The sequence below is a fragment of the Aethalodelphis obliquidens genome, unplaced genomic scaffold, assembly GCF_003676395.1.
Source record: "Aethalodelphis obliquidens isolate GAN/ISIS:26980383/991018 unplaced genomic scaffold, ASM367639v1 scaffold38, whole genome shotgun sequence".
NCBI lineage: Eukaryota > Metazoa > Chordata > Mammalia > Artiodactyla > Delphinidae > Aethalodelphis > Aethalodelphis obliquidens.
The window spans coordinates 18,599,953-18,619,202 of NW_020837982.1; the positions used below are offsets into that span (position 1 = coordinate 18,599,953).

The 19,250-nt window shown below is 63.3% G+C and overlaps 1 protein-coding gene across 4 annotated transcripts in view; it reads right to left on the reverse strand.

Annotated features, from left to right (window-relative positions):
- The window catches only part of RAI1 (retinoic acid induced 1), a 102,912-nt gene that overhangs the window by 69,296 nt on the left and 14,366 nt on the right, over positions 1-19,250 (reverse strand). Inside the window, exons 1-2 of one of the 4 annotated variants that reach the window (XM_027131275.1) lie at positions 2,723-2,829; positions 900-1,037 (exon numbers count right to left, since the gene is read on the reverse strand). The exons of 1 other annotated variant lie outside the window; for it this stretch is intronic. The gene's annotated coding sequence lies outside the window, so the exon portion shown is untranslated. Of the gene's footprint in view, positions 1-899; positions 1,038-2,466; positions 2,537-2,722; positions 2,830-19,250 lie in introns of those variants that run through there. 2 more of the 4 variants (XM_027131276.1, XM_027131274.1) reach the window with 2 other exon arrangements.

Sequence of the window (19,250 nt, forward strand, 5' to 3'; positions counted from 1 at the left end):
GCGCACCCCACCCCGCCCGACCCATCCGACGTCAACATCTCTAACCCAAACAAGCCCCTCCCCCTAAGGAGTCCCCCTCCCCCTTTCCCTGGCCAGGGTCAGCAGCCCCCGGAGAGACCGAGCTTCGACCCCCCCCCCACCTCCCCCCGCAACCGCACAGGCGCGAGGTTTCATTGTCAACCTGGCCACTGGGGCGCGCGCGAGGCGGCGGTGCAGGGCAGGGGAGCTATCGCGGCCAGTGGGGAGGGGTCTCCAGGGGAAGTGTTTAGAGCAGCTCCTCTCGCTCTGTCCAGATCCGGAAGCCGCCGGGGGAGAAGGAAGGCGGGGGCGGGGAGTGCGCGACCTCCGCGCTCGCGGGCTGCAAGGAGGGGCCGCGGCGGCCGGAGGAAGCGCCCGAGGCGTCGGGGGCGCCGAGTCCCCCGGGAGGCTGCGCTCTCGGGAAGTTTCCCACCAGTGGCCCGGAGCAGGACTGGGAGCGCAGACACCCCTCCCCGCCTGACCAGCTCCCGGGCGCAGATTGCGAACTTGAGCAAACTCCTTCCTTCCCCGCGTCCCTCCCCTCCCGTCCGCGGCCACCAGCCCCGCCATCTCAGACCCCAGCCTTAGGCCAGTGGCGCTGTCGCCAAGACCCCTCACCTATGTATGGTGGAGAAAAGGGGAGGGAGGAATCCCCAGCACAACCAAACTGCGGCCAAAAAAAAGAAAAAAGAAATTCCTTCTGAGCCCGATTTCCTCAACCGGTGTGGAAAACCCCAAACAGGCAGATCTGCAACTCTAGCCAAGATCGCGGCGCGGCGGGAGGGGTGCCGGGGGCGGGAGGCGACCCCCGCCGGCAGCCCCGAGAGCCCTCGCGCCCGGATCGGCCCCCCGAAGACACAAAGCTCCGCCGCCAACAATACCTGCGGGTTCCTCCTGGGTCTCCCGGGCGCCAGCGCTGCGCGTCTCGCCGCCTCCCTTCCCCGCGCCGCCTCTCCTCCTCCTCAGCTCGCGCGCGCTCTCCCTTCGTCTCTTCCAGAACGCGGCGGCCGGATGAGATCCTTGGGAGAAAAAAATGTGAGCGCTCGCACGGTTCCTTTCTCTCCGCCCGCCGCTCGCGGCGGCCCGGGGCTCGCTCCTTTCTCCCTCGCGCTCCCGCGCGCGCCGCGCCTCTAGCGCCCCGCGTTTCCTTCTCAGCGGACCCTGCGAGCGCCCTCAGTAGCCATTATTCACGGGCCACCGGGGGCAGGAGGTAGAGACAGCCCAGTGGCCGCATCCACTCGGCGAGCGCGATGCGGGCACGGGGCGCGCGCGGGGAGGGGCGCGCGATGAGGGGGCTTGGCTGCGCGCAGCCCGCGCCCCAGACGCGGGGGAGGGGAGGAGGCGGAGGGGGCAGGGAAGGAGGAGGCGGGGGAGGAGCGGGAGCTGGTGAAGCGAGCGGGAGGAGGGGGCGCCGGGGAGACGCTCCCGCGGCTCTCACCGCAGGGGCTCGGGGTCAACGGCTAGGAGGCTCCGAGGCGATTAGAGACCGGGCGGGGGGTGGGGGTGGGGGTAAGTGTCTTCGTGCGCGCGCGCGCGCGCGCACGAAGACATGGAAGGGGAGGGAGAGAGGGAGGGAACGCTTTAATATTTTCCCAGTGACTTACGAGCCCGTGGATGAGCTCCTGGCTGCGCGCTTGGGCCCGTGTGTGTATCAGTGTGGCTGTGTGTTTCTGGTCTGTCTTCCGTGTGAATATCACGGGGCTTGGGGGCCTGCGGCGAGCTTGCGAATGTGCTTCTGGGTCTCGGGGGCACGGAGTGATGCGGTGCCTGCGTGGGGTTGTTTGTGTGCGATTGTTTATCGATGGTTGCGGGACTGCGCCTGTGTGGGCCGTGTCTGCGTGAGGTTGTGTGTTTATGGGCTTGTGTCTGCGTGGGCTCGAGTGTGTCTCAGGGGTGTCGTGTCTCCGTGGGAGCTTGTTTGCGTGGGGCTGCGGTTGTAGGGACCGTGCACGGCTGGGGTGCGCCCGCAGGCGGCCTTGTGTGGGGCTGGCGGGGCAGTGTTCTGCGTGCAGGGCCGAGGCCTGGCTTGTGAGGGGGTGGGGGGGGTCCGCGTGGCGTCGGGGACCGCACCGCCGCAGAAGAGGCGCTTGAGGCACGAACAGGCCGCGCTGGGGTCGAGGCGAAGCGAGACGAGTGGTGGCGGAAAAGAGAAGGCGGAGACCCGGGGGCCCGCATCCCGCCCCCACCCCACACCCCCGTCCGCACCAGAGACGCAGCTTGGAGATCCTGGCCCTGGCCAGCCCCGCGGTCCTAGAGGCACCGGGTTTGGAGGACCCTACCGGCCCGGGAAGACGCCTACGGGCTGGAGGTTAGCGGGGACCCAAGCCGGGAGCAGCCCAGAAGCGCGCGGCGAGGGCTGCCCGCAGAGGCGGGTCGCGGTCCGGAGACGGCGGAGGACCAGGCCCAGACAAAGAAGAGCGGGGCCGGGGCCTCGAGGCGGGACCGTACCTCCGGTTCCCCCGCGGCCGAGGGGCGGCCCCTCCTCGCTCCAGTCCCGGGGCCGCCGCCGCAGCGGCCCCAGAGCCCCAGGGACGCGGAACTACGCGCCCCGGGCGGGGCCAAGGTGGGGGGCGGGGGTGAGCGTAGCAGGCGGGCGCCGCGCCCCGGGGCCGTGATTGAGCGCTCGGCAGCCCGCCCCTCGCCCGGCAGCGCACCGCCCACGCAGCCATTCATTCATTCATCCATCCTCTCTCCATCCACCCACCTTCAATCCATACACGTGTCCGGCCTATCGTCCGTCCGCCCGATTATCGCGCCAGGGATCACCCTGACGCGTCAGAGCTGGCTCTCTCCACTTTCTCCTGCTCGCCAATCTGTCCGTGCCATTCTCCTCGGCCGCCACCTTGCCTGGCAGGAGGGAGGAGTGCACCCCACGCCCTGTCACACTCGGGCTTTGCTTTTCAGTGATTCAGGGGACCCCTGTCCCCGCCTACTAACCCCCCCCCCCCAACTAACGGATTCATACATCCTACACCCACCCCTGCCTTCTCCCCGCCCTCCCCGAGACCTGGTGAGGGCAGTAGCCAGCAGCTCGTCACACCACTGCTGGAGGGCCTCCTCAGCCCGGCCTTCTCTGCGCTGGGGCTGGGGGCACTCGAGGGGGGGCTTATGAAGGATTGCTCTGCCCCCAGGTCCTGGTGGCACAGGGGCCATGTGGACCCCAGTGACCGCAACAGTCACTCCCAAACCTGCCATTTGTAGGGTGTCAACTGGGGATGAAAAAAACAGGTTCCCGGGCTCTAGCCCAGACCTCATCAACCCAAGTGCCCAAAGCCTCTTCACAGGCTGTTCCCTCTGCCTGGGAATCAGCATCTCACAGCCAGGCTTGGGAACCACTGGCCTGGAACATCTTACAGCCTGCCCGGTCCTAAGTGCAGCCGCCCGGCGCAAAGAGCAGCCCTTTTTGCTCCCAGAAATGGACCCTCTAGGCTGACCCCAGACTCACCTGGGAAGGACGCACCGAAAAAAGAGATGCCAACTGCAGGCACCTGATCCCACCAGCTGGCCCTGAGCACCTCTCCCTGCTCTGGGCTCTAGCCCCACCCCCCACCTCTAACATGCAGACTGCTTAAGCTCCATCTTCAATTATCTGGCCTGGGAACCAGGCTCACTCAGTCCCGAGGCCGCTCAGCGAGCCAGGAGAGGCCCACTGTGTGCACCATTAGACAAAAGAGTCCCAATCCCTGCTGGGACCCCCGCCCCAGCCTTAGTGCCACCTGACCCACAGCCTCAGACTGTCCCTGTCACATTCTGACTCAGCCACCTCCTCCAGCCACCCACGGGCTACGCGGCAGGTGGGAGAATGAGGTTGGTAGTGGATGCCCCCTTCCCCTGCGGGGCAGGCACAGGCTCCCTCCCCTTCCTGGTTTCAGAGTGATCAGAAGAAAAAGTCCTCACAGTGGCTGAAGCTCCCACACAATCAGCGCCCCCTGCCCCCACCACTGTCTCCTTGCGGTTCCTTGAATTCACCAGGCACGTTCTCACCTCAGGGCCTTTGCACTTGCTGGTCCTTCCGCCTGGAATGCTCCTCCCCACCTTCTACTGTACCACACAGTTCACTGACATATGTATTTTGTAGGAATTTTTGTCTGTCTGCTCACTGGTGTATCCTCCGTGCCTGGAACGGTGCTTGGCACACATTCAATAAGTATTTGGTGACTGAGCCTGACCCAGCCCAGGGCTTTCTCTTTGAACACAGGGCCCCTCTGGAGAACAATGGGAGGGGACAGAAAACAGCGGGACAAGGACAGATGGTATGACTCATCCAAGGTCACTCTAGGGCCCTTCATGGATTCTGGATTCCCAGCACGAGTCCTGAGAGTCTGGAGGAATGAGATGGTGAGCCATGGCTCATCCCAAAGGAGGACAAGGGCATGGCTGAGGGTCCAGATTCACACCCGCCAAAAAGGACAGAGACCCCCTACCTGGCCAGGGTCCTCCCACCAGTGTCGTCATGGAAGGTGGTGAGGACAGCCCCTCATGGAAGGGATCTGCCAATCTCTGAGAGAAGCCAGGCTCAGAGCCATCAGAGGACTCGTCAAGGACACACAGCAGGACAAGCTGATCCCCACCTGACTGTAAGTCTCCAGAGCGCGCACTCAGTGTGCACTTAGCAAAGTAATGAATGAAGTGACGGTGCCAAGATCCAGACTTAGGTCTGCACAGCCCCCAACCCCTCGCCTGTCCCATCAGACCCTACTAGCAGGATTCACGGGACTGTGGCAGCCGTGCCCAGCACACGGCAGGTCTTCTGTCCACACTGAGGGGAGGCTGCCAGGCTGGCTAGCTCCCTGCTCCGGCCAGGGGTCTAAGTCCACGGCTCACCACGTGCGTCCTGCTCCAGGCTCGGCGGGGACAGGGGATGCCCTCACGTGGCTGGCAGGAGAGTCCCGTGGGCCAGGGTGGGGTGTTCACGGTCTCAAAGGGCCGCTGCTTCCTGGGGAGGCGTGGCTGCAGTCACAGAGCCAGGGCTTGGACTGGCGGCCCTTCACTCTCCCAGCACTGTCTGCAAAGCCACCTTCCTGCAAAGCCTGTGTCCAAATGCTGTCCAGGGTGAAATAATAAACAGGGACCCCAGGCAGGCAATGCGGTCAGTGGGGCTGCCAGATGTTGGGCTCACTGACAGGCCATCAGGGAAGGGGTGAGCCAGGCACCACCCTGGTGGGCACGAGAGGCGGAGAAAAGGGACGTGCGCTCCAGACACCAGGCCAGGCGGGTGCTACCGAGACCCAGAAGTCTCGTTCCAGCTCAGCCCTGCTCTGGTGACCCCCAGGCCTCCTGGCCTCAGGGCGGCTGCAGCTCGCCGAGGAGAGGATGCAGCACCAGGTATCTGGCCTGCAGGGGCGCAGGCCTGGGGTCAGAGGTGCACCAGCAGTTTCAAGTTTCCATCTTTCCCTCATCTCGGCCACCCTCCCCATCTCGGAGACAGGGTCCCTGAGGTCCAGATGGCTGACTGGCCCACCGTCACCCAACTGCTTGGCCCATATTTACTGAGCACCTACTATGTTCCAGGACCGTTCTGCACGTGAGGATTCAGAGCAAGGAACAAGACAAAGCTCCCCTTCGTCCTCATCAAGACACTGTCAAGAAACTGCATGAGTGAGCGAGTTCCGTGGTCTGTGACATTTAGGGGAGGTGTGCTGTGACAAATGAAGCTGGGGAGTGGGCTGGGAGCCCGGGGCGGGGATGCTGTCTTCCTGTCACTGGCCAGGGAACCGGCACTTGAAACAGGTGAGAACAGACCTGAAACGTGAAGGCGGTGAGGCAGGCAGCTACCGGGGACAGAGCTGTGCAGACAGAGGGGACAGCGAGGGCGGAGGAAGCCCAGAGGCCGGAGTGGAGGTGCGATGGGGCACGTGGGAGGGAACAGGGACAGAGAAGGGACAGGAGCCACCCACAGGCCCTTGTGCACGTCTGTGAGGCCTGCAGCTCTCGCGGGGCACGAGATGAGGTGTCCCTGCAGCGCTCTGAGCCAAGGAGGCCAGGGACCTCCACGGGTCCTCACAGGGGTGAGGCCAGGGCAGGAACAGGGAGCCCAGGGAGGTGGCCTGGCCAGGACGGGGACCAGGGAGAGCCGAGAGGGCGTCCAGTTCTGGGTTTGTTTTGGAGGCGGGGCTGACAGGATTAGCCGGTGCGGGCAGCCAGGTGAGCACGTGGGGCGGGCTCCCCCAGCCCTCCTGCGCCTGTGACAGGTCTGTGACCTTCACGTCCACTCTGTCAGCTCAGATGCCTCCACTGTTAGCAGATGTGCCAGGAGCCATGCCCGCCTGGGTCAGCTCTGGTGACCTGACAAGTTGAGTCCACTCCGAGCCTCAGTTTCCCCTCTTTACGCACTTGTGGGTCTAGGTCAGCAGCCGAGGGCCGCGTACCTCCCTCCCTGCGGCTCCCGTCCACCTCACAGACCAGCAGGCAGGCCTGCCCCACGGATCGCTCCTTGGCCCAACGTTTCTGGAGTGCCCACCGGGTGCCAGGTGTTGTCAGGGAGCCGGGGAGACAGCAGAGGACAAGGCAGACCCGCACCCTGCCCTCGCGGGCCAACGTGGACAGCAAACAGCTCCCGCCCGCCTCCTTTTTCTCCCCAAACCCTCTCACGCCCAGCACTTCCTGAGAGCTGGGCCACAATGTGGACTCAGGGCAAAGAACCCAATGTTTTTGCTGGGGGCAGGGGCAGGGAATCAGGAGTATAATGCCCAAGTTCCCTTAAGTTTGGGGCACATTTTCAGTTTGTTCATCTCCCCCGCATCCCAGGGGCCAGCAGGAGAGGTTGCAGGAAGGTGTGGGGTCTCCTCATTTAGGTTCTTTCAGAGTCCAGGCAGGAGCAGGGCTGCGTGGCGCCCACCTCTCCTGCCCGGGCTGGCCTGTGGCCCTGGGGCTGGCTGCACTGGGGTCCACTCACAGTGCCTGCTGAACGTCAGGCCAAGACCAGTCCTTCTTCCCTGTGCCTTTGGTCTGTAAGACCTTTGATCTCTGCCATCTGTCTGTCCATCCTTCCTTTCTAGACTGGTGGGAGGCCACTAGATGAGGTCATGTAACTCAGACTCAGATAGGGCACACCCACCTTCTAGGGGACCCTCTAGGGGACCCTCTTCCCTGGGTGTGGGACCTGGCCTGGAGGTCCCAAACTTTCTCTCTCTCACACACTCACCCTGCCAGTAGCCTCTGCAGCCTCCCTCTGCTGGGGGATCCAGGCCAGTGCAGCCCCATCACCCTGCCCCCGCCATCACCTCCCTCTCTCAGCGTCCCAGCGCACCTGAAGATGCTGGATTCTGTCCCTGAGCTTGGAGACTGCAAGGCCCCGGATTCGGAGAGCGGATCAGTGGGGGGAAAAGAAGAGGGAAGGAAGACAGATGGACAGACGGGAAGTGCAGATGAAGGGCAGGGGGGAAGGAAGGAGGTGAGAGATGGGAGCAGAAGGGAGGAAAGAAGGGAGCCTGGAGGAGAGGGTGGGCAGGGGTCTCCCGGTGCCTCTCCCGCTCTGCGTTCTCTGGAAAGCTCCTGGGACCGGAGGGCACACCTCGGTTCCTGGCTATGACCAAGGCCACCCACTCCCAGCACTTCTGGCCTGGCTGCGATCCTGACTTGGCCCTGGGAGCAGCTCCTGGCAGCCACATGCCTGCTTGGTGCCCAGCAGGGCCCACCAAGGGGCTGGGGGCCACAGTGGGGCTGAGGCCTAACCAGTCCACTGCACCAATGCGGATGAACCCCTGGCCCCAGCCACAGACTGACCCTTGATCCCAGTCAGTGCGCCAGCATCCTGACCCGACCCGAGCCACAGACAGACCCCCGCCCTCTGCCGGGGCTGGACTTCTGACCCCAGCCATAGTCTCTAGCCACAGGCTGACCTCTGACCCCGGCCCCAGCCTCAACCCTGATGCTGGCAGAGGCCTACTGTGGTGACCATCCTGTGGACATGTTCCTCTGGGGACCACGTAGGAAGAAGGGAGAAGGCCCAGTTCAGGGCCACTCACCCCCCAGGGAAGAAGCAGCAGCAAGCCCGCAGTGGCCACAGAGGCCTCAGGCCTGCGGTGACTGGGGAGGCTGGACGCACACACGCAGCCAGGCCCCAGGGCACAGCACACAGACGTGTGCACACGCAGACTGTCTGTGCCCCCTGCCCCCGGCCCCTTCTCGCTGGGCCACACAGCCCCTCCGGCCCAGGCCCAGGGGCTCCCCAGGCATCAGACAATGGGAGCGACAACAGACAGCCCTCCACTTCCTCACGGCCCCTCCGTGGGCCCCGTGGCTTCCTCTGCCCGCCTGGGAGGGAGCCCAGCAAGAGGGCGAGCGTTGCTCCCTCCCCCAAACTCCCCCCACTTCACACAGCAGGTCAAGGCGGTCAGGACGTGCACACTCACACTCCCCTGATTAGACACACACGTACTCATATGCAGGCGAGGAGATGCACACAGGGCGTGTATGCACGTGCAAGGGGCACAGGGTGAGGACACGCAGAGACTCCTCTGTGACAGCGCCACACACACACACACACACCTGCCTCCCCGACCCCAGCGCTCGTGGTGCCCCTACCTCTGGTGGCTCACGTGACCCCTCCAGCCCCTTCCCAGCTCCGCTCAGAGCTCCTGGGGCCTCTGCCCTCCCTCGACTTGGTGGCTCCAGGGATGCGGCCCCCAGGGACTCTCCTGGCCCACAGCCCCCGGCACCTGAGGACCTGAGTCCTCCTGACCTTGTCTCGCCTGGCCCCAGGCTGCTTGTGGTGCGCTCTTCCTAAGGGGGACCCAGTCCCCTGACCCAGCTGGCAGGATGAGGGAGGCCCGGGCCCAGTTTCTCCAGGGGCAGGTGAATCCTGAGGACATTCACATCGAAAGCCTGAATTCAGGGCCTCCTGGATCTGCAGAGAATGTCCTCTGGAAGGATGGAGAAGAAACTGCTGGAGGGTGTGGGCGGGGGCCGTTTGGGGAGCTGCGTGAGTGTGAGTGTGCGAGGATGGGGGAGGGGGAGGGGAGGGGAATCACGGTTCTCGTGCCCCACCTCCTAGTCTGGCTCCATCCCAAATTCCCCGGTGGAAACCAGGTGATGGGTGGGGGCAGGGGTGGCGGGTGGAGGTGGCGTCAACTCCACCAAGCGCTCCCCGGGGAACCGTCCCAGCAGCCTTGGAGGTAGGAGTCTTCAACCCACCTTAGAGACGCGAAAACGGGCTGGGGGAGCAGAGGAGCAAGGTTCAGGCCTGGGTGATTTCAGGTCCAGCCCGAACCGCTGCGCCGTCCCCAGAGCTTCTCGAGGGGCCACTCTTATGCACCTGTTACGCCCAGGCCCCGGCCCAGCGCAGCCCACCCGGCACACGTGTGGAAGAAAGGGTCCAACCCTGGCTTCAGACGCCCTGCTGGGCTCTCCAGGAGAGTTAGTGGGAGCTGAGGTCACCACACTCCCAGACACCCTGAACCAGGAAAGGCAGGCCCCCACCTGCCCCCAGAGCAAGTCCAGCTCTGCCATATCCCAGCTGTGTGTCCCTGGGCAGCGCCACACCCTCTCTGGGCCGGGTTTCCACAGCTGAGAAGAGGGATAATGCGTCCGCTCCGGCTTGTGGGTGACAGTGGTGGGGGATGGGAGTGGGGCGGACATGGGCTGGACAGCAGGCTTCCAGGCTGTAATAGGTCTGTCCCAAAGTTAGCAAGAAGCTCACAGTGTGCGCCCCGGAGACTCCTCCCGAACCCAGGACCCAAATCGACGTGAGGACCCTTCACTGGACAAGCTGACAGGGCCGAGAGCCAAGTCCAACCAGCCACAACTAGCAGCGTTTCCAGCTGCTCCCCTGCGCTTTGGGCAGAGCGGAGAGGCCGACTGCTGGTCAGCTTCCTGCACGGTCCACACGCTCCCGGGACCTGAGGCAACAGAACTCACTCAGCGGCTCCCCATCGCATTTCTCAGCCTCAGTTTTTTCACCTTTAATAGGGGGTGTTGATGAATGGAAATTAGCACGTGGAAGTCACTGCGCGATCTGCCTGCTGTATCTCTGAGGAGGGTTATTCCCTTCTGGTCTACGGAGAGAGCTGAGTTTTCAGCCTCTGGGATGAGTATCAAATTCCAGTTCCATGGCGATGGTCTGAATGTTGCATGTGGTCACCCTACTCAGCCGTGCTCCTGGGGCAGAGGCCCAGACCCGCTTCGTCCCAGAACTGCACGGCCACCGACACCGCCCTGGGCTGCTAATCCCCAGATCCCTCCACAGCCTCCCACCAGCCAGGCGCAGGGCAAGGAGGCGCCGGGAGCCCCGCGCCGCGCACCCAGAAACCAGGGCCCAGAGAGGGAGGTGAGGAGAAGGAGAAGCAACAGAGAGACAGCTTTCGCCTCCATATAAGGAAGAACTTGCTCACAGGCAAGAGCTGCCCAGGAATGGAATGAGCCTGCCGCCCGGGGAGGTGGTGAGCGGCCTGTGGCTGACGGCGAGCAAGCAGACGAGGGGGTCTCCGGGCGGGGGCCCCGCGCAGGCGGCTCGCACGCAGGCCAGGGGAGGGCCGCGGGGACCTCTGGTCCTGTGACTCGCCCGAGGCCACGTGAGCAGGCACGGAATTCCAGAAGGTCAGAGCTGGGCGCCAGAGCTGCCGCGTGAAAGCCCGCAGACCCACCGACGGCATCGGAAACGGGCTGGAGGAAGGGGCCCAGCCCTCCGATCGATTCCCTACCTGCCCCCCCACCCCCCACATCACGAGGCACTTAACTTTTAGAGGGAAATGCCTACTTTTGATTCTAGAAGTTGGAAAGTATACAAAAGTAGAAAGGAAAAAAAGCCAAGGTTCCCCTCGCCCTGGGACAGTTACCACTAATACTTCCTTCCAATCTTCTCTACACACATCAGTTTTGGTTAGAAATCCTCGTGTGCTGTAAAGTTTAAAAAATTAAGATACCATTCACATACTATAAAATTCACCCTTTTAAAGCAGTTTTTGGTGTATGCACAGAGTTGTGCAACCATCACTACTATTTATTTCCAGAACATTTTCATCAGAAAGAAACCAGTACCCATGAGCAGTCACCCCAGTCTCCCCCACACCACAGCCCCTGTCAACCGCTCATCTGCTCTCCGTCTTTAGGGGCCAGGGCAGCACCTCTTCCCGGCCTCCCTGTGCCCACCCCAGCCCCCTTCAGCACTCTGGCAGCCGAGGGAGCCTGCTGAAACTCAGGTCAGATCATAACCTGCCCACGCGCCCCCAGAACCCTCCGTGGCGGCTCCCACCTCACCCAAGCTACAACCTCACTTACACCTCGGCCCACAGTCCCGTGCAATTGGACCTCTGCTGCCTCACCTCCTCCCACCCTCCCCTTCGCTCCCTCTGCTCTAGGCACGCTGGCCTCCATCAAGCATGGTCCTGCCCCAGGGCCTTTGCACCAGCTGTTCCTCTCACCTGAAACACGCTTCTGCTAGGTTCAACTTTCCCCACCACTCCCTGTAATTCTGCTTTCTTTTTCAGGACACATCACCTGACATTCTTTCTGTCCCATCTTCTCCACTAAAATGGCAGCTCGCACCTAGCACTGAGTTGCAGTTCAGTGAATATTTGGGTTGTTTCCAATAGAACAAGCAATGTAAAGGAGCACATGCAAAACCCATACGCCTACAGAGCCGTTGTAACTGGCCGCCCCTCTGCCTGTGGGCATGCGAGGTGCAAGCCACACGGTGCCTCTCCAGACCTTGCCGGGGGAGTTCTGAAAACTCGGATCTGGTCATCCATGCCGCACAGCCGCACCACGACGTCAGCAGGCGGTGAGGCTCCCACAAAGGCCCAGCCGACCCCGCCCAATCCCAGCTACAGCCCGGCCCCTCCCCAGGCACCGGAGCTCCCACCACCCTAGCAGCTGCTGCAGCCGGTGCCTGCTCTCGCCGTGGTCCCACAGCTGCTAAGGGACCCCGCCTCACTTGCCCCCTCGGGTGTCCCCCACCTCCCCCTCTGACTGAGCTAGGGGGCACCCTCTCCCTCCCAGCCTCCCCTGGCCCTGGCTGCGCCCAGCATACAGTAGGGCACATAGGAGGCAGGAAGCTGCGTTAAGGGGCTGAGTGAACGGCCCCCGCCCTGAGGGATCTACTGGAACGTGCACGCACCTAGAAAAGTCCGGCTGGGGTCACGCTCAGTGCCCACACTTGCCAACCACCTACTGGGCGCTGGCAGGAGACACAGCGATGGAAAACCCAGGACAGCCCTGGAGGGTGGGGGTGGGGGTAGGGGGTCAGGTACAGAGAAGAGGTGGGAGAGCTGGAGCCCAGATGCGCCGCTGCAGTAGGGCCTGCACATGTGCGTGTGCGCGTTCACGCTGACGATAGCAGGCTCCACGGTGGGCAGAGCCTGGAGTTCTCCCAGGGCCTCGGTCTCCCCCCCTGCATGCAGGGCTCCCTGGATTGCCAGCCTCCCTGGCCCCACGGCTCAGTCCCACCTCCCCGGAGAGGTTTTCCGGGTACTGCGGCCCTGCCTTCTCATCCATCAGGATTTTGCTGCATTCCTGTGAGTCATTCTCCAAACAAACCCGTTTGAGGAAGAGAAGGGAGCAGGGGAGGGTAAGAGGAGAGGCTCCATGTGAACCCAGCTCTGCCTCCCACCCACTCCCCCTCCACACCCCCTCCGATGCACATGTGGGGCCCCCAGGAGAGCTCTGGAGTAAGTCTGGTCAGCTGTGCCGTGGAGTTGCTGTGTGACCTTGGGCAAGACCCTTGCCCTCTCTGGGCCTCTGGAGAAGATAGCCCTGAAGGTCCCCAGCTATAGGATGCACGGGCTTCCTCAGGGGCTGTCTGTCACCAAGGAGGCAGGGTGTGAGGGAGGTGTGCCCAGGGTCCCCGATGAGGCTCTTTCCACTTCCTTTTCTGTCTCCCCACCTCTACAGTGAGGAGGGCAAAGCCTCAGTAGGCAGGGGGGCCGAGGAGCTGGCAGAGCAGCTTGTGCCAGTCACAGGGCTCAGGCCTGCCTCGCCTGCCCGCCGCGGGACCAGCGGGGCCTCCAGCGGAAGGCCCATCCCCTGCACCAAGGGCGCTGGGCAGGCCTCCCCCGCGGCGCCAGGAGAGAGGGGGGGTTCTCTGGGCAGAGCCCAGCTCTGGGGTGGGGGATGGGACACCGCCTAAGCCAGGAGGAAAAGTCCCCACAGCAGCAGCGGGAAGTGAGTCTCTGGCTGCGTCTGCGTGCGTCATTCCGTGTGCGCGCACGCGTGCGCGTGTCAGTAGAGCGACTCCCCCCGGAGTCAGTGGCTGTTTCTCAGTGAGAAGCTGGCCTCTGAGTCGCCCTCACTGCGGCCACCAGTTCTGACCGGAGCACGTGCAGGAGCCCGACACCCTCGTCCACATGTCCATCTGTGCCTCAGGGTCCGGCTGGTCCGAGGCCAGCTGGCACACCTGTGTGTGTGTGTGTGAGACGCAGGCTGTGCGGGCCGTGGAAGGGCTGGGAGCACCCACGAGCGTGCCCACAGCGTGGGGGCTGGCGTTCAGGGTGAGCATCCAGCTGGAGGACCCCCTCCCGAGACACGACTCCAGGGACTGCCCCTCGAGGCTCCTGCTCTCCGGCTCCAGAGCAAGCAGCTTCCAACCCCCGCAGCTGCACCCACGCATGCGCCCCGGCCCGGGGCTCATATCTGGGGGCCCCGTGACACTCAGAGGAATGCTGCCGGCCACGTGCCTGGGCACTGTGCACGGACTCTGGACCCGGTATTAGGGTGCAAGGAGCCCGGGCAGGGGCCCGCCCACCTTCCCAAGGCCCAGCAGGTCCTGGGTCAGGCCTCGAGGCCACATCCTGGCCCAGAGGAGGGAGGTCAGCGGCCTGCAAGGGCACGGGGGGGCAGGGAGCAGACCCAGGGCTGTGCGGGACAGAGACCCTGGGGGGCAGCCAGGGGTGCTCAGCCACTGCTCCCAGCTGGGACAAGGGAGGGTCAGCCTATAGGCACAACGGAACAGGGGTAACGAGAGCCGGAAGCCAGGAGACCAGCAGGGCCCCCGGAGGCCGGGGTGATGAGGGGGAAGTGGAGGCTATGGGCGGAGAAGGGGGGTTTCTGAGCGTGTGGGAGAGACCAAATGGGGGGCACCGAGACGAACAGCCACACAGGACAAGACGGGGGCTCCCAGCTCTGCCCCGACCCAGGCTGGGACGTGGACCGTCCTCCTCACAGGTGGAGGCCAGGGGCTGGCACTGCAGTGGTTCCCGGGCTGCTGCCCGACCACGCAGGAGACCCCCGGGTTGCAGCCCCGCTCCCACTGTAAGATGCTTCTCCCTGGGCTTCAGTCTCCCCGCCTGTAAAAGGGGCACCCCGGCCCACCCTGCCCCTGAGTGCGCTCCCCTCTGTGCCTGGAGCTGGGGGCGGGGCACGGGACTCACCCCCCAGCTCCCCGCAGTTGCCAAGCTGGGATGCTGTGGGCGCTTCCACCCGGGCTAGAGGATTTCAGCACGTACAGGACAGGCTTGGGGCAGTGTGCTGGTGCCCAGCCCAGGACAGGGACCTGGTCTCCAGACTCTGGGCCATTGCTCTGTGTCCCTCACCTTGTCTGGAACCCCTCGGTTACAAGAAGGAGAGTGTGGGTAGAGACGGCCACCGCTGAAGGATGGGGGCTCAGGGACACGGGGACACAGAGTCTCCCTGGGTCTCAAGCATGACAAACGATGCACTGTCTGGGGACGTCACAGCAGGCGTGCAAGATGTAGGAGGTCGTGACCCACCGAGGCCGATCCCGCCCAGGAGCACCGAGACCTCAGGATTCCACCTGGTCCCCCAGCCTCACCCGGGAGGAAGAGCAGCCAGAGGGGCGGGCGGGAGGACGTGGGAGCCAAGCCCTCGATCCGGGCCGCGGGCACGCACATCCACCAAGGGGTCCCCCCCTGGAGGGCAGCCCCCACTCCTGCTGCTTCCTCCAGGTCACATACACTGGGAGAGGGCCCGGGCCTGCAGGCTGAGCGATCCTGGAGGGCAAAGGGAGCAGAGAGTGGGGTGCAGGGAAGCTGGAGGGGGACGAGGGTGGCGGGGTACCCACTCCTCTATTTCTGGGAGATGGGGTGGGCAGTAGCCTCTGAGGCCCATCAGGTTGCAGGGCCTGAGGACTCCGGGAAGCTTCTCCTGCTCTCTGAGCTCTGCTGGCCCCTCAAGTCCCCAGGGAGCCTGTGAGCTCCTAGATCAGCTCAGGGCAGCTCTCTTGGGGTGAAAGCCAAGTCCGGCCGTGGTCAGAGGCCTTTCCCAATCCCTCCCCCACTCCACCCGTCACACTGGTCCCTTCGCTTGTTTTTGCAACATGTGCAGCACGCTCCTGCCTCAGGGCCTTTGCACGGCCATTCCCCCCAGATGTCCCCCAGGTTCACCGACCTCCCTCAAGTCGCCTGCTCAGGAGGCCTTTCCTGACTCCCCAATTTAAAGCTGTGAACAGCTCCCCGACTCCTGCGCTATTTTTTTCCTCGCTGCATTTATCGCCTTCTAATATCCTCTGTGGTACCGTCTCCCGTTAGAGCAGACGCTCCAGCAGGGCAGGACCTCTGCTCTGTTCATCCACGTGCACCCAGAACAGCGCCCGGCACAGGGCAGGGGCTCAGTAAATGCGTGGGAATGGGTACAACACCCTGTTCTCTGAGACAGGAGAGCCTCCACTTGAATGGTGAAATCTTTATAACGTTCCCCCTGTCGCAGTTTCAATTCTCTTTTCTCCTGAGACGGCACAGAGAAGACACACGTGCCACCCCTTCCAGCCCAGGCCCACCCCCAAAGCAGTGGTTGGATCTGGGGCAGGAAGGGTGGTCATCCTTTTCCTTCAGTCCGCTGACCACCCTGCATCCTAGACGTCACCCCCGGGTGTTGCTCAGGCACTGGCCGCATTGACCCCCCAAACCTTCCCCATCCCTGTGCAGGGCGCCCCTACCCACCCACCACTCCCCCGGGAACACTGGCCGTCCTCCAGGCTCTCCCTGTGCCTGCCTCTCCTCTTCAGACCCCTGTCCGGCCCTTGCCCACCCGGATCCACGGCCTGGCTCCTACCTGGTCTCCCTCTCCAAGTGCTGGCCTTCTGTCTTACCCGTGATTCAGCCTCATCTTTCAGCCCAGAGCACTGCACCAAAGGCCAAAGTCTCCCTCCAGCCTGGCCGTGCCCTGGCCCCAGCCCTGCTGGCCACACCCAACCGCCCAGGTCTCTCGTCACCCCTCAGCCTTTGCTGGAGCAGCGCCCGCCGCCCTTTCACGGTGCCCCCACCACTAGCCCCTTAGGGGACCCGGCCCTCTCTGGGCCGGGCACCGTCACTCTGCACAACGATCTCCAGCTCCCCACCGTCCTATGGGCTCCCTCAGGCCAGTGAACAGGTGCTCAAGGGACACCTGCTGAATAAATGAATGAATGATGTGAACCAATTAGCGAGAAGGTAAATAAATGAGAGTCTGAGTGGAAAGGCTCTGGCAACAGATCAGCAATCACGTTCTACTTTCTGCCAGGTCTCCTCCACGGCGCACAGTTCTCCGGTACAGACCTGGCAGGGGGCGCGCTTGGACACGATGCTGACGACAGTCACGGTGCATCAGTCAGAACGGGCTAGGCTATGTCGCTGTGACAAAACCCCCAAAGCTCAAGGGCTTAAAACAAAACGACAACAACAACAACAACAAAAAAAACAACAAAGGCTTATTTCCCGTTTACACTGCAGGTCCGGCAGGGTGGCAGGGAGGTTCCTGCTCACCAAGTCGTCACACCTGGGCCAAGGGAAAGAGGCCTGGCCGGTGGCCCTGGCAGTGACACACCCAGCCAGGGAGGGACACATGTCTCATTGGCCACACCTGGTCACATGACCCCAACCAACCACAAGCCATCCCAGAAGCTCATCCTACCGTGGGCTCGGGAGGATGGGGAACTGGGAGTTTGGACCAAAAGCTCGACTGACACCTCTGATGACACCACCACCAATACCAACAGCAGAGGCCACTCATCCAGTACTTCCTGTGCCCTGGATGCTGGTCTGAGGGCCAAAGTGGAATTTCCCTTAATGCTCACGCGTTATTCTGAGGCCAGTGCCATGAAGAGCCCCATTTTCCTGATGAGATCACTGAAGCCCAGACACTGAAGTGACTGACTCACCGAGATCACCCAGCTTGGACGTGGGGACCCCGAGGTCAGAACTCACGTGGGTAATTCCGGGACCTCGCGAACTCCCCCATGGAGCCCACTGCTGGGCACAGGCTCTCAGCTTCCTCCACCAAGGCCAGCTGTGGGCAAGGACTGCACTGGTCGGATGACTGTCCCCACCAGAAAGAGCCTCCTGGCCCTGCCATGTCCCATAACCAGACATCCCCGATACTGGTCCCAAATTTCACGGATAGAAATGGAGGCCCAGAGGGAGGGGTGACCGGGCCAAGGTCACCCCGTGGGGCTATGCATGGCAGAGACGAGGCTGCAAGTCCCTGTCCACTGTGGCCTGACTGTCCCAACTGCCCTGACAGCACTGGGTGCCCGCGGGCACCCACAGCCTCAACCAGGGACCCTCAGAAGTGAGGGTGGTGATACACACTCCACCTTCCTGCAGGCAGGTCCACTAAGGTAGTGGCCCCAGTTCCAGGCCAGCAAGCCTGTAGCCCTGACCACCTGGGCCGCTCTCTGAGGAGCTGGGCTGAGCAGCCGGCACCTGCTCCCAGGGACAGTCCCATAGCGGAGGCCAAAGAGGGACAGACGGAGGTAAGTCTCTCCTCCAAGGTGTCACCTCCAGGACTTCTGAAAACAAGGCTGGTGACCTTCAGAAGGCCACATTGGGGTGGGGGTGGGGGTTGTGCAGAGTGGCAAGGAACAAAAGAAAAGGGAGCAGTGGAGTTTGAGAAAAGACCCACCTGGAGACAGATCCCAGCTCTGCTCTGCGACCTGAACCTCCCCAAGCCTCCGTTTCCTCATCTGTAAAATGGGGTTGTGAGCGGGAGTACAGATGACGTACCCGATACCTGATACAAACGCTGTGGCCGTTATGGTTGTTACTGGTATTTTTTTGCCCACCACGCCCCCCATCAGCCTGAGCCCCAGACCTTGATTCACTTATTTCTTGAACTACAGGGGTCCCACACCAGAAAGATTACGGGTGCAGACTCTCGCCCTGGCTGCCACTAGAACGCGCTCCTCTCCCCTGGTCCCTCCCAAAGGTTCCGTGCCCAGGAGCCAGGTCAGAAAGAGCCCCCACCCGTACCCAAACCCCGCCCGGCATCCACGCCCCAAGCAGTGCCACTGGCTCAGTGAGGCCGGCCCTCAGCTCAGCCTCGTCCTCTGCCCGGAAGACTGGAGTCTCCGAGTCCCCTTACCCACTAAGCCCCCGCCCCGCCAGCTGCTGCGGGGGGTGGGGGCGGCAGAACCTTCCAGCACCTAGGAACCCTAGGCCTAGCTCCCCAGCCCGATCCTCAGCCCACAGCATCTGTGCAGCATCTGCTACGTGCCGTCCACCCTGAGAGGCAGAGCTGCGAACGGCCAGGCCCATTCCCCGCCAGCCCACGGTGCAGCTGCACAGACCCATGGGAACACACACGGGCTTGAAGGCGCACAGACCTGCCCCCCAGCTAAGTGCCTCTGGCCACTGTCTCACCCCGCCAGCCTCAGCACCTCCATATGCACCAGGAGACAGGAGTATGATCTGCTGCGTGGGTGGTACCGAGCCTCAAGCAGAGCCTGGCACACAGTAGGTGCTCAACCCGCATAGGCCTCATTTCTCCCCTAGACAGGCCAGGGCAGAGCCAATGGAGACCGCCCTCCGGCTTTCCACCGCCTCATTAAACAGGGAGGACTGTCCGCCCGGCTGGGATGCCACCTGACGCCCCTGGCAGCCTGCCCGTTCACCTCCATCCTGTCTGCAAGGACACAGGGCCAGGATGGAGCAGGCCAAGTCCTGGCTGCAGGCCAGCTGTGCCAGGACCCCAGGAAAACAGAAGAGGCCCACCCAGCAGGCCCAACTGCCCCCGGAGCCACAGAGCCACTGCCAACACCCCACTCCCACCACCACCTGCACACACACAGTCGGCCCACAATAAACACCAAGGACTGTGCTGGTGGAAGGAACCAGGCTGAGGCCAGGCTGTGTCCTGAGATGAGGTGGCCCGAGTTCAGAGGGACGCATCTGGCCCCCTGGGCAGCAGGGAGCCACTAAGAGTGTCGAGTGGCAAAGAGACCTCTGCCCACATCTCCAGACTCGGGCCTCACCTCCATCTGTGCGCTCGAGCTTCGCGTGCTCATCCCTTACCCCCCGCCCCAAACCGTCCGCCAGGCTTTGCTCCAACTGCCCCCTTCCTAGAGGGCTATTCCCAGCCTCTCTGAG